The sequence below is a fragment of the Pleurodeles waltl genome, chromosome 6 (genome assembly GCF_031143425.1).
Source record: "Pleurodeles waltl isolate 20211129_DDA chromosome 6, aPleWal1.hap1.20221129, whole genome shotgun sequence".
Classification (NCBI taxonomy): Eukaryota; Metazoa; Chordata; class Amphibia; order Caudata; family Salamandridae; genus Pleurodeles; species Pleurodeles waltl.
This window is the reverse complement of record NC_090445.1, coordinates 114,663,051-114,675,192: the sequence shown is the minus strand read 5'-3', so window position 1 is coordinate 114,675,192 and position 12,142 is coordinate 114,663,051.

The window sequence follows — 12,142 nt, the reverse complement described above, 5'->3', positions numbered from 1 at the left end:
AGGTAGAGTATCATCCTGGAGCACATAATCCGTCAGATTACTCGGCAAGGAATCCTAGGCCAGCAACATCAGCAGAGGAAGACGGGACACTGAGGAATATGTGAAGTGTGTGGTTGAAAGGTCCTGACCTTTGCCCGTTTCCTTAGAGACCATTCACCAGGTGACCAAAATATGATGAGAACCATCAGAGAGTTTGCTGAATATTTTAGCTCTCTTGGCATAGTGCACCGGAAGATCACACCACGGTGACCTGAGGTAAATGGAGAGATAGAGAGTTATGAGGACTCTAAACAAAGTAATAAGAATCGCCTCTGCATGAAAGGTGACGTTGGAGCTGGCTGTGTACTCCTTTCTACGAGACTATCGTCAGACTCCACACTCCACCACTGGAATCGCCCTGAGTCACCTCTCCATGTGCCGTGTTGTGGTTGACGCTATTCCTCATCATGAGTCTTGGACGCCTGCCCCTAGAGATGAGAGTTTAGAGAATTGTAAAAGAAAGAGCTCCAATGACAAAACAAGCCTCCATCAGCAAGCCCGCCACTCCGACTTGCAAGTTGGAGACCACATTCTCATCTAAGATCGGTTCCTGGGTAGTAATTTCTGGTTACTGTTTGAGAGCCACCCATGGGTCATTGTTAAGTGCCAAGAATTCCTGGTAGTTGCTCGCAGAGGAACTGAACAGGTTACTCACAACATTTCCTGTTTTAAAAGGGTTCATCTCCTGGCACATGTGACTGACCTGGTCAATGGAGATGTGAGGTCTGAGGCTGAGCGATCTGAAGATTCTGCACCGTCAGCTGGTCCTCCTGCTCAGGGCGGTTGGTCGCTAGAGCGGACTAGTGGGCCTACCACTAGACCCGGCTAGCTTGCATCACCTGCAAGTCATGCTACCCGCACCCGATACGAACTGAGAAGTAATTCTGCACTTTCTAGTCGATTTAAGGATCACCTGTTGTGACTGACAGGTGGGGGTTCATAGAGTGGGAGAACGCATAGTGTGTTTGTTTTGTTACCTTGCCTACACATTACTGAGTGGCAAAATCAGTGTCAGAAACAAAAGGGCAGCTCGTCCTTATGGAGGTTCGTTGACACTCCATTTTTCTTGCTTTCTGTCAATTTATTATTACACTAATAGTGAAAAATGTTTATTATTCACTATCAGTATAATAAAGAATGGATTACAGTAGCTGGACTATGGCCCTCCCTGGCAGATGAGCTGAGGTAAGTAAAAATGACTTCTAAATGTATGCTGTGTGTGTGCTTGCAGGTGAAAGCGTATCAATGTGAGTAATGTTTTAATGTAAATGTGAGACCGAATGCATGGGTGAATGTGTGTGTATGTGTAAGCAAGCGTGTGAGTGAAAGCAAATGTGAAATGGCATGTGATGTCACTTCTGCTCCCCCTGGCATTTTGGTGAATTGACATTCCTGCGTGCAGTTTGTGGTAAGTTCCACATCGGTAGCTTCCCTGAGGCCACCGGTAACGATGGAGGGGGATACCAATGAAAGCAGCATTCCTGGCATAGTCTGGCCATTCCTGTCAGCATCTCCCAGATTTGTAGCTCATCCACAATTGTCTCTGCAAATAACTACTGGACAAGGAGGCCTGCATCTTACCAACTACCAACAATAAATGTTCCACCTGTGGCATGCCTTACATGCTTGTTTTGGTCAATGTTCACCCAACGTAGGAATAAAGTTGTATGTTAGCTTTTCAAACACTTGGATTATAGCCCTGCTCTTGCAAATAAAATTATTTTGCGTGAACAGTTTTGTGGATTGGGTCTGTTCATAAATCTGTTGAAGGAGACTATCCTTGTTGTTAATTTTAGCAGCGCTGAAATTGCGAGCTGTTTGTCTCACGAGTATGTGGTCTCATTGGCAGATCAACTGATATTTTGGTTCTATCCCGAGCTATTATTATAAATCCATATTTCGTCTACCCAAAATTGTCGTAGTTTGGACTCTTGCTCTGGGCAAGACTGCTGGTTTAAGGATGACAGTACTTATGTTTGTAGGAGACTATGGCCCTCATTCGGACCTTGGCGGGCGGCGGAGGCCGCCCGCCAAAGTCCCACCGTCAAAATACCGTACCGCGGTCGCAAGACCGCGGCGGGTATTTTGACTTTTCCCCTGGGCTGGCGGGCGGCCGCCGAAAGGCCGCCCGCCAGCCCAGGGGAAAACGACCTTCCCACCATGAAGCCGGCTCGTAATCGAGCCGGCGGAGTGGGAAGGTGCGACGGGTGCTACTGCACCCGTCGCGTATTTCACTGTCTGCTATGCAGACAGTGAAATACTAGCGGGCCCCCAGGGGCCCCGCGACACCCCCTACTGCCATCCTGTTCCTGGCGGGCGAACCGCCAGGAACAGGATGGCGGTAGGGGGTGTCAGAATCCCCCATGGCGGCGCAGCGAGCTGCGCCGCCATGGGGGATTCAAATGGGCAACGGAAAACCGGCGGGAGACCGCCGGTTTTCCATTTCTGACCGCGGCCAAAGCGCCGCGGTCAGAATGCCCAAGGGAGCACCGCCGGCCTGTCGGCGGTGCTCCCGCCCCCGTTGGCCCTGGCGGTGCAACACCGCCAGGGTCATAATGAGGGCCTATGCCTATCCTACAGCAAGTCACAGCAGTTGTCCCAACCCTTCCGGCTCCCTAGCAGCACCTCAGCAAAAACACAAACAGTAAAAGGTGATTTGTGGCAGCCTTTACGCATGGACCCGAGAATAAGACATCTCAGGGATACTACTGTTTGTTTGTCTTTGTCACTTGATGTTCACGCCTTAGCATGGTGGCACTGATAATGCAAAGCATAACAAGTGGCCTAACTATAAACAAGGCAGCCATCTTAGATGAATTAAATAATTAAATGAGCTACGACAGAACAAGCTAAATAGGTTCAAAATCACTAGGTGACGGGGGCACGAGTCTGTAAGCCAAAGGGTAAGCTAACTCCTGTTATCCCATTAAAACAAACTAGGATTCACTACAAAATGACCTCAAGCCCTGGGTGCAATAAACTTCTAATTTTAGATAAATCCACCCCATTACAGAACTGGTTCTCTCCTTAACAAAATGTTTCAGATACTAATTGACAATCATGTTTAGAACCTTCTACTGTTCAAAGAGTTGATGTGACTGGCTATAAAAACACTTTTCTTTTTACTGGCTGAAAAAACAAATGGCACAGGCTCAGATTTTGGTAATTAGGGAACTATTAAAATCTTAAATTGGAATTTTGCTGGTTGTGCATCCAGGATGGAGTGTAGAATGTGGTAGTCACCTTTTATAGCAAGCTATGACATTGTACTATTACAAGAGACCTGGGACACCTACATGCTCATGTGTAATGATGATTTTCCTTTTCTAAAATTCTCAACTAAAACATTTTGAGGTCATAGATTTTTTTAATAAGTGCTTACATGGGGAAAGTTTGGTGTCAATGTAATCTTATGAGGGGCCTTCCATGCAGTTTTGAATGTTTGTACTTGTTCCCAGGAAGAACCGGCTGACCATGTTTTATATAACATCCAACGTCACTCAAATAAGAGGGGCTCTGAGTTAGGAAAGCTAGTTTTAGAAAGTGACCAGGTATGCCCTACAGCAGTGATACTCAAAGTATGACCCTGGGGCCACCTGCGGCCCTCCTAACCTCCACATGCAGCCCCCGGATTAAAGCAGCATTGTGCTGCTGTTTACTTCAGAGGGCACTAACACTTAGAACTATGTTAAATAAAGGAGGAAGCTTTAATTTACAAGCTAACTGGAGTAAAGAAAAAGAATAAAATAAAGTATCCTGCACTATTTAACCACTCATAAAGCTGCACTCCCATCCTGATAGCATCAATGCGGCCCTCGAGCTCACTTCAGAACATCATTTGTGGCCCCAGGAAAAATGTTTGTGAAAACCTATGCCCTACAGCATGAGGAAGGTCTGATTGTACCTACTCTATTTGGTCGTGGATGTTCCTCCATTACAGATTATGGCCCTCATTATGACATTGGAGGTCTATTCCAAGTCCGCCGTGGTGACGTCCGCCAACAGACCACTGCGGAGGCGGAAATCCGTCCGCCAGATAATGACACACAAACACAAAACCGACAGAAACCAGCCACAACAATTCCGCCAGACCCAACAGAGGTGAAAAACTGTCGGACCCACTGCCCTCCCTGTGATGCTAGCAACACACCACCCTCCAAATAATGGACCACGAATCACCACAGCGGACACTCAATGACTGTCACCCATTGGCAGTGCAGACCTCTGCTGTAGAATTGGGCACCCAACACCAACAGAAGCCAACATTGGCCAGATTAAAAAACCCAGAACTGACACATATACACACACCGTACACACCCACCATCAGCACTATAAAACACCCCTCTACCCAACCCACAATCCTTTGCAAACACAAAAAACAAACCACACCTTGTCAGCAAAAGACAATACAAGAACTGCACACACAAACCACAGCCACCTATTCACCTTTCACGCATCAAACGCCACACACCATACCCCAACACCCATCACACTCTGCACAACACACACACTACACCCACCACGCAACAGGCATTGCCCCAGAGAAGAATCACCGTTTCACAGATGAGGATTTGCGGGTGATGGTGGAGGAAATCATCAGAGTAGAGCCACAGCTGTTTGGTGCACAGGTCCAGCAGATAACCATTGCCAGGAAGATGGAGCTATGGCGGAGGATCATTGACAGGGTGAACTCCGTAGGAACATATCCACGCACAAGGGACAACATTCACAAGAGGTGGAATGACCTACAGGGGAAGGTGCGTTCCATTGCATCCAGGCACTAAGTTGCCATCATGAGGATTGGCGGTGGACCCCTACCTCCTCCCCCACAATTGACAGCACGGGAGGAGCAAGTCTTGGCAATCGTGCATCCTGAGGGACTCACTGTAATCACTGGAGGGCTGGACGCTGGGAAGTCATATTACTACCCTACCACCACGGATAGCTCCATGTCACCCCCTCACCCTGACTCCCTACACCCCACTCCATTTCATACAGTGCACCACCCCCATAACCTCCCTCAATTGTGTACCCCTGCATGCCCTACCCACTGCAAGAACACCCCTCCAGCTCTGCATGCACACACAACAGGATTGCATGGGCAGCATGTAGCACTACCAATCCCACAATTCATCACCATACACTAACCAAAGGTGGGAGGACAACACCCAGCCAGAAATGCTGAATATGTGACAGACAATGACTGTAACAAGGGCATTCACAGTGGCTTGGCTGCCCTAAAGAGATCATTCAAGGTTCTGGCTTCCTCTTTGATGGCAGCCAGTGTCCCTGTTTCTTCCGTCCCCCCTCCAAATACCTGTTCCCAGCCCCAAAGCCCTCTCCTCCAAACTATCCCACACACACAATCAGACAAGCATGCACCCAAGACAAGACAGGACTCGCACAGACAAGCAAAGGCACCACACTTCACTCCACAAGCACACCCACAGCCAAAACACAGAAGCACACACAACAGCCACTGCCTCCCCCTCTTCCTCCCTCACAGTCACATCAACACTCACACCTGCAAGCACTGCATCATCAGTCCCAGCTCCTGCCATCTGTACAGCCTTGCCCACAGTCACAACAGCAGACACGCTGACTAGCACCCAATTCACCACATGCTCAGTCACCACCACCACCAGCATCACAACCTCATGCAGCACACCCACCTCACTTGCAGACACCACAACATACATACACACGTCCTGTTTGTCCACTCCCCCGTCTCCCACCCCTCCAAAAACACATAAACGCTGCCACTCAGACACTCAACAGCCACGCCCCTCACACAAGCACACTGTACATGCACCTGCAACTAAGTCCAGCACACCTACTCCTCCTATAACCACTCCCTCTATTTCCACTCCCAAACCTCCTCCCAGAGCCCGCCCCATTGGACCTAAGTACCTTTTCCTTTTCTGCTTTGACCTCTTCCCTCATCCACCCGTGCTGCCTGCAAAAGGAGGATCTCTCTCCCCCAGCCCAGTACCTCCAGCTCCAAGTCCACTCCTGTTCCTCCCCCTGCAGCTACACCTGTCACCAAGGGGCACAAGAGTGGCACTCCGGCCCCCCACCCCAAGCAACCACCTCTGCGCCCCCTAAGCAACGGAGCAAGGGGGCCCCATCACAAACACAAGTCCAAGGACCCCCCTCCCAAGAAATCCCCCCATCCCACCCCCTGAGGGGCCTGCCTACCATCACCATGATGCCCCTGCCCAGTGGAGTGACTTGGACTGTCAGGAGTCAAGTTGGGCCTGTGGCTTTTAGCTAACATTGGACTGGCCACGGGCCCTTTGCTTATAGTTGCCTCATTTGTTGTGGGCGCAGGTCCCCGAAATTCAGAGGTTGGACCAAAGGTATGTGTACTGGCTTTCTTTACCTCTGGCTTATGTGGGTGTAGGATTTCACTGCAGATTATTTTCGGTGTGTGGTGTGTGTGTATGGTGTGTATTGTGCATGTGGGTGTGTCACTCTCCCCTCCCTCCCTTGTGTGTTATGCGACTGTACTCACCATCCTCGTCTTCATCAGCGTTGCTGCTCCTGGACTGCCATCACGTGGTACAACATCGGCAGGACTTCCAGTTCGGGTTCCATTGCTGCCAATATGATTCGTTATTCGCCAGGCTTTTGGTGGTGGTGGTCCTGCCCCGGAAATCCTGGCGGTCTGCTATGTCATAATATGTTAGACAGGATGTTGTCTTCCACCAGCCTGAAGATTGCAACCGCCGTGGTCAGTGGACGGACCGCACTGACGGTTCGGGTGGTACATTGGCTGTCTATGGAAGGGATCACTGCCATGGTCATAATTTGGAGGTCTTCATCGCCAGCCTGGCGATGGATCTACCGACATCGCCGGCGTGGCAGTCAGCTGACCGCCAATGTCATAATGAGGGCCTATATATTTATTGCAAGATCATTTGGTATGGCTGTAACACATTGCAAAACGTTTAGCCTGGGTATTGGGGGCCATAACCCTTTTACCTTGTGCCTGGATCGCCCTACTGCTTTACATGTATCTACTCCTGGCTTTATATTAAGTCCACTTCCTAAAGATAATAACTTATGTCTAGTATGGAAACTGCCTAACCCCACACTTCTTTTAGAAAGACTAAGGATAATCTTCAGGCCTTAATCACTCGTCTTACTTGTGAAGGCGACAGTGGTGTCATAATAAAGTCTTTTCTGAGTTCTGTAGGAAGGCAAAAAGTTGCTTTTGAAACCAGCCATCAGCTCCGACCCTCAGAATCGCCAATGGTTCGACTCAGCTTGCGTCTGGTAAACTGTAAGTTGAGACTAGCCTTGTGCATCAAACCAAGAAACACTGATCTGATAAGAAGCCGCAGTGCACATTACAAGCACACTATAATTAAGAGAAAGAAAGAAATAAGGAAAGGGAAACAAGAGATTATTATGAAAGCTAACAGAAGAAAGGATTGTAAATCATTCTTATTAAAAGTTTCTTGAGGAATGGGAACAGAATCATGGCACCCCTTAGCACCCATATTACAGCTGACCATCGGGTTAAACAATTTTCTGGCATATGTAGCCTGGCAGTAGTGATGAGACCTTGAAAGTCCAGGTGGCTGATGGAGGTGTGCATGCCAGGATGCAGTTTGGACAAGATGAAGTGGGTACTGCTCTTAGGGGATGTCCTCCAAATAAAGCTCCAGGCCTTGATGGGGTTCCAAATGACCTATTAAAGTGCAATTTGTGCATCTGAGCACCATTGCTAACAAACAGTTTTAATCACTTAAATAGCGTCCTATTACCACCATCATGGTCCTCCTCTAAAATTGTCCCCATCTGTAGGAAGTAAGACTAATCTGACCCATTGTTATCGACCGATATCTCTTATGGATTCCACTTCTAAAATCCTAGGTAGAGTGGTCTTTAATTGGATCAGGAACTGGCCAACAACAAGGCTGCATTACGTTTTTGCCAATAGGGGTTCAATAAGTACCTTAGTATGGTGGAGCAGTGTCTGAACCTTGAACTGATAAATGGTTAATACTTTGTGGCTAAGCACTGCCCACTGTACCTGGCCTTCATGGGCTTGCCCTCTGATTTTGACCAAGTAAATAGATCCAAGTTATGGTACATAATTACAGTGAAAGGCTTAGGCCAAGCCCTGGTTACTTTTATGGAACATTGTAATCAAACTTTAAATGCTAGGGTCAGAATTGGAGCCAATGGGGAATGTATGGAATCATTCAAACTAGAAGGAGGAGCCCGCCGAGGATATATTTTAATTATTCTTTATATCGATGATCTGAGCCAATATTTAGCCTATTGTGGACAAGACATTCTAGTGACTGGCAATCTTTGAGCGCCAGCATTATTATTAGCTGTTGACGTGGTATTAATGGCGCAACCGTCAAAGAGCCTATCACATTTACTTCAAGGGTTCTATAGATCCGTGAGGGACCTAGATATGGATATAAAGTATCCTAAATCTCCTGTAACGGTCTGAGGTTCAATTTACCTCAGTGTATGTTGGTTCTGACACGTTATCTTTAGCGGTACGTTTCCCCAATTGGGAATCAGATTTAAGATAGATTTGACAATAGTCTCTGGCATTCCAACATCTCTGACAGGCAACAATGTATTCAATCAATTGGCACACTTTTAAACTTGACCTCCTTGATAGGTGGTACACCGGTGCCTGCTTTTCTAGACATTTATAAAATGTAATAGGTTCTCGTTATGTTTCCTTCTGGGCTCTTATGAAAGTAACAGTGTCCCACCCTGCCCTTGTGATCAAGTATCACGGTAAAACCTTATTACACTTTACTTATTTTTGTATGTAGTATGGAAAATATACCAGGTTGGCATTGCCCATTTAAAAATCGCACAATTTTGGGGTTATGCAGGCCACCTCTCATATTTTTAGAGTCTCATGTTTTGCCGTTTCCAGCTTTTTAAAATTGGTGTACGTTGTTGTAAATCTATGAACAATTATAATTTTCATCCTGTATGTTTTACTAATTTGCTGCTGTAATGTAATCAGTGTTTTTATGATTAAGGGGCTGACTATGAGTTTGGCAGACGGAAACATCCGCTCGCCAAACTCCCAATGGGGAGGTTGTTGCGGTGCTGGCGCCCTCCCCACAGGCCCCATTCTGACTTTTCCACTCGGCTGCCCGGTGGAAACCAAGGTTTCCGCTGGTCAGCCGAGTAGGAAAGGTGTGGCAGCTTTGTGGCTGGCTCATACTACAACCGGCGGCAATTCTGCCTCATGCAGAGTGCACCAGCACCCTCGAAAGGTACACTGTCTACTGTGTGCATTTCAAGGGTGCTGGGCAGGGGGACCCCTGTGACAACCTGCACTTGTTCTCCGAAAGCCTTTTCATGGCAGTCAGACCTCCATGAAAAGCTACAGGCATGGGTAGTGCAGGGGCGCCCCTGTGGCCGTTGCACTTGTTCTCCACCATCCTTTTCATGGTCAGACCGCCATGAAAAGGCTGACGGAGAACAAGGTTGTAATCAGCAAGGTGGCAGTAAGTTCACTGATCCTGGCAGGGACGCCGGTAGGTTGGCGGGTCTGCCCGCCAACTTTGTAATGTGGTGGTCCGAGCGCCACAGCCGTGATGGTCAGACCGCCAGCCTCGTATTGAGGCCCCAAGTCTCTTAATCAAATAAAGTTATTTGATGATGATGTTGAGAGTGCGTATAGTATCCATATAGTACATCAAGGTGGGACCAATCTTACTGCATATTTCTCTATTGAGATTGAAGCTTCCTTTCTGACTGGCAAGTTTGCGATTCGATTCTGGTTTGGGGATACAGGAGTGTAGGAATGTACACTCTTTCTTGGCATCGTTACCCCCATTTTCTGCCTGTTGTCAGTGTGTTTGACTGTCTTCACTAGGATCCTGCTAACCAGAACCCCAGTGATTATGCTCTCTCCCTTTAAACTTGGGTACTTGAACCACATACACCCCATATTTGGCAAGCTGGTACCCCCTTGTAAGTCCCTAGTATATGGTACCCAGGGCATTGGGGTACCAGGAGATTCCCATGGGCTGCTGCATGTATTATGCCACCCATGGCAAGCCCATGGAAAATGAAACTGCATGAATAGGGGCATGCACCTTTTCAGTACCAGGTCACTGCACCATGTCACTTTAGGTCACCCCTATGGTAGGCCCTCCTAGCCCAGAGAGCAGGGTGCAGGTGCCTGTGTGTGAGGGCACCCCGGCACTAGCAGAGGTGCCCCCACGAACACCAGTTCCATTTTCCTGGACTTCGTGAGTGCGAGGATGCTATTTTATGTGTGTACTGGGCATACGTTACCACCTATGTCGAGACACATAATGATAACTCCGAACCTAGGCATGTTTGGTATCAAACATGTCGGAATCATACCCCAATACTGTTTTCAGTATTGGAAGTATGATTCCATGCACTCTGGGGGCTCCTTAGAGGATCCATTGTATTGCTCCTACCAGCCTCCTGGGGTTTACCAGGCAGCCCAAACCGCTGCCACCCATCAGACATGTTTCTGCCCTCCTGCTGCTTGAACAGGTCAAGCCTAGGAAGGCAGAACAAAGGATTTCATTTGGGACAGGGGGTAACACCCTATCCCTTTGGAAATAGGTGTTACATGGCTTCTGACCAGTCTACACCGGTTCAAGAACGCCCAGCACCTGCTCTGGCGCGAAACTGGACAATGGAAAGGGGAGTGATCACAACTCTGTGCATCACCACCCAGGGGTAGTGCCTAGAGCTCCTCCAGAGGGTCCAAGGATTCTGCCATCTTGAATCCATTCTGGGCAGGGGCCGCTGCGAGCATCTGAGTGGCTAGGTCAGGCAGGTGACGTCAGAGCCCCCTCCTGATAGGTGTTGATCTGGCTAGGTGAACAATCCCCTTTTAAGGGCTATTTAGGATCTTCCTCTGGGATGGATCCTCAGATTCAGATTGCAAGATTCCAGCAGACTCCTCTGCAACCTCTACTTTGACTTCTGGCCACTGGAACCGTGACTGGACCCTCCAGGAACTGACAATCTGCATCCATGATGGAGACTTTGCTTGCAACATTGTTTCCACGACTCCTTCCAGCTTCTGCAACATTTCCCTGGCTGTGCATCCTCTGAGGACATAAAGGCCCTCATTCCAACCCTGGCAGTCTCTGACCGCCAGGGCGGAGGGCAGCGGAAGCACCGCCAACAGGCTGGCGGTGCTTCCTGGGCTATTCTGACCGTGGCGGTAAAGCCGCAGTCAGAAAAGGGGAACCGGCGGTTTCCCGCCGGTTTTCCCCTGGCCCAGGGAATCCTCCATGGCGGCGCTGCTTGCACCGCCGCCATGGGGATTCCGACCCCCTTCCCGCCAGCTTGTTCCTGGCGGTTCTCTCTGCCAGAACCAGGATGGTGGGAACGGGTGTCGTGGGGCCCCTGGGGGCCCCTGCACTGCCCATGCCACTGGCATGGGCAGTGCAGGGGCCCCCTTACAGGGCCCCATACAGATTTTCACTGTCTGCTTTGCAGACAGTGAAAATCGCGACGGCTGCCACTGCACCCGTCGCACCCCTGCAACTCCGCCGGCTCCATTCGGAGCCGGCTTCCTCGTTGCAGGGGCTTTCCCGCTGGGCCGGCGGGCGGCCTTTTGGCGGTCGCCCGCCAGCCCAGCGGGAAAGCCAGAATGGCCGCCGCGGTCTCCTGACCACGGAGCGGCCATTCGGCGGTAACCGCATGGCGGGCGGCGACCGTCGCCCGCCGCGGTCAGAATGGCCAGCCCAAGTCTTCAGCCTGCATGAGAAGGAAGAAGGAATCTCACTTGGAGTGAAGGAGTCACTCCCCTGCATCCGCAGGCACCAACTACAACAATGACTGGCTGCGTGGATCTCCTCTCATCCTGAGCTGTGTGGATCCTGCATCACGGGTGGTGATCTTGATTGGCCCCCTTGGTCCTCTCTGCCAGTTGTCAAACTTTGGTGGAGGTAAGCCCTTGCCTTCCCATGCAGGACAGTACCCCCGTGCACCGAGTCTCTTGCTGCTACCAAGGCTTGTTGGCATCTCCTCAAAGGGATCTTCAGGCTCTGTGTAGACCCAGTCCTTAGCACACTTTTCTGCAAAGCACAGCCCTCTGCATGGTTCTCCTGTG